Below are 2,758 nucleotides of genomic sequence, written 5' to 3' on the forward strand. Positions count from 1 at the left end.
TTGATATTCTTGTCTGCCTACTGCTCCCAACCATGTGAAATACCGGCACCGGCAAAGTTGTTACATACATGGCTTCACCGCACTTTGCTTCAGTAGCTGCACACGCGATGGCGGTTGGCGCTCACTCCACACAGACAGGCCAAATATCAAACCAACGATTCGGCTTACAGAATGTGTGGTGGACAGAGGCACTGGGAGTGAAGCACGATTGACATTTGTCTGGAAATTCTATGTTTCCCCGTGCAGGGGCCGAAAGGATTTCTGTGATGGCACGAGAATCTAATTAATCAATTTGAATTGCATTGCCTTGCTACACGGTTTGTGTTTACAGATTCCATACCTGGCTGGACGCAGCAGCTCTCGCAGGATCCAGCTCCAACGGGCAAGGCGCCGTCGGCGCCTCTCACATAGCCGATGGAAGTTGGTGCCCTTTCACGATTGTGGCTGTCTCAGTAAACAGCGATCTTCGGGGATGGGCTCCTCTTTCCAGAGGCTGTCTGAAGTGAAGCCTCATGTCCCTCTTTAGTCATCCAGATGCCTCCATGTTCGGTTGCTGCTCTGCTTCTGGGTGTGGGTGCGCGCCATCTTCCAGGTGTTTTGGTTTGTGTTCTCAGCTGGGCTCCGGGTGTATTCTGCGGTGCAGGCAGGAGCTCGGCATTAGCTTCAACTTCGGCTTCTGTCTCTTCGTTGTCACCGGCATCCAGCCCTCCATCCCGCCATTGTCCGCTCACCTACAGTAAATGACAACCTTTTGGATGTTCATGGGGGGGGGGGGGGATGTGGTATAGCGCATTGATATCACGCCACAGGCCCCCACAGGCATCATACACAATCGCACAATCGCGCTCGCCTGCTGAGCTGTCACACCAAACACTTCGCTGTCCTTGGTTGCAGTGGTGCCCACCACAGGAGCGCGAACAAATAGCCCATGTTCTAAGTAACTTAGCTCTGACATGATGCACTAAGCAGTGACGTTTACTGCTGTCATCCTCATATTTCTTGTCGTAGTCATCTTCAATAACTCTCACGATCACTCAGTACAAAGTTTCGTCTGTGTTATGTCTCAGCGGTAATATTTTTCTACTTTCCCTGGTATGCGGTATGAAACTTGAACAAGGTGACATCAAACACTCTCTTAAAGGGTGTATCAACGATTCTGTCAACAGTTGCAGTATTTTTATTAGGCGACTACTTTCGAAACTCAAAGGTTAATTTGGAACCCTGGACTACTGAGGCTGCACTGACATTTCCTGAATTTAATAATAAATGTCGAAGTGCCAACACACCCTTCACAAATGTTTGCAGGAGAATCTACCCCCAGTGTGTCTCACCCAGTCAAAATCCATTTTGACTTGACTTGGCTTCAGACTTGGTAAGATACATGTGTGGATTGTGGCATTTATTCTGCAAACAGTAGTAAAGCATGCGTTGCCACTTCGATGTTTATTATAAGGTCAGGCACTGTCGATGCACCCTCAGTAGTCCAGGATTAAAAATTAACCTGTGAGTTTCGAAACTGGTTGCTGAAAGTAAATACTGCAATTGTTAACAGAACCGTTAATAAATGCTTCAAGTAATTTCATATAGTTGCTGTTGGCCTTTGAAGAAAATGTTGAAACTGTGAAAAACAGATCGAACACTTGCTTACCTTGGTTGCAGACAGACCATAGAAACGCCAAAAAGTGCCCATGTTCGAATTACCTCAGCTCTGACATAATGCACCAAAAACCACACGGAACAGTGGTTGTGACCACGACTGACCAAGTATTGAGGACATGGCACGGGTGGCGTTCGTGGTCAAATACAGCAGCGAACCTACAGGTTTCACTGGTCTCTGCATTTATTTTCAAGTATGCATTTCTCGAGGTGTTCCCATATTTCTGTCCAACCCCTGCTTGTAACTTTAAGGTCCTGTACATGTACTACGATCGAAACAAGTTGAAACACAATAGATGTCTAATAATACAGCTGTGCTGGTTTTCATTAATCATTAAAATTAGTGTCATCTATGATACTCAACATGAACACGAGTCAGAGAGCACCTGTGGTACCATGTGACTGGTAGCAACTCCCCCACGAGGCTTCCTGCATCGCCGCGACAGTGCGGAATGACAGTCCGCTATATGGAGAAGTACCATCAACAGTACTTGTCCAAGATGTATCGATAAGCAGTAGAGAGCAGTGGGGATGGGAAGTTACTGTCGTGGGCCGCACTTTGTTCGTTGACGGCCAGCAAGCAAGACGGATAGAGGAAGAGATTGGAACCTGGTTAGCCGTGGAACCGGGCACAGCATTGAGAATAGTAATAGTCAGTGTAGCGCATGGCCAAGGTGAACGTGGACATCGCCTACTTGGAGAACGGATGGTGCCTTTCCCTTTTTTCCCAGTCTCCAGAAAATGACAGCAGCTCAGAGGGAGAGACAAAGGTCCGTGAAGAGTTTACTTCTTGCAGAAGAATACAGGACACAATGTGTTGTGCTCTTATGATCCACTTCTATTCGTCAACGGCAGAGTGAAGTTAGTGTGCAGTAGGTACCAAAGTAGCGAAGCTAGGCGGTGCGTGTTGTGGTGTTTTAAAGAACGGTGTACTCGTTTCAGGTTGTGAAATGTGCACTGCACTGCCATGGGGCATAGAAGTGTGTTATTGCAGCAGTGTTGTTTTACATGTTTGATTCAAAAATTGTGTATAGTCATGAGTTTTGTGTTGTGTCGCTTTCCTTTGGACAAGTTCATTCCGTGATGATGTTACAATCTTTCA

Source organism: Schistocerca piceifrons, chromosome 6, assembly GCF_021461385.2.
Source record: "Schistocerca piceifrons isolate TAMUIC-IGC-003096 chromosome 6, iqSchPice1.1, whole genome shotgun sequence".
Lineage (NCBI taxonomy): Eukaryota > Metazoa > Arthropoda > Insecta > Orthoptera > Acrididae > Schistocerca > Schistocerca piceifrons.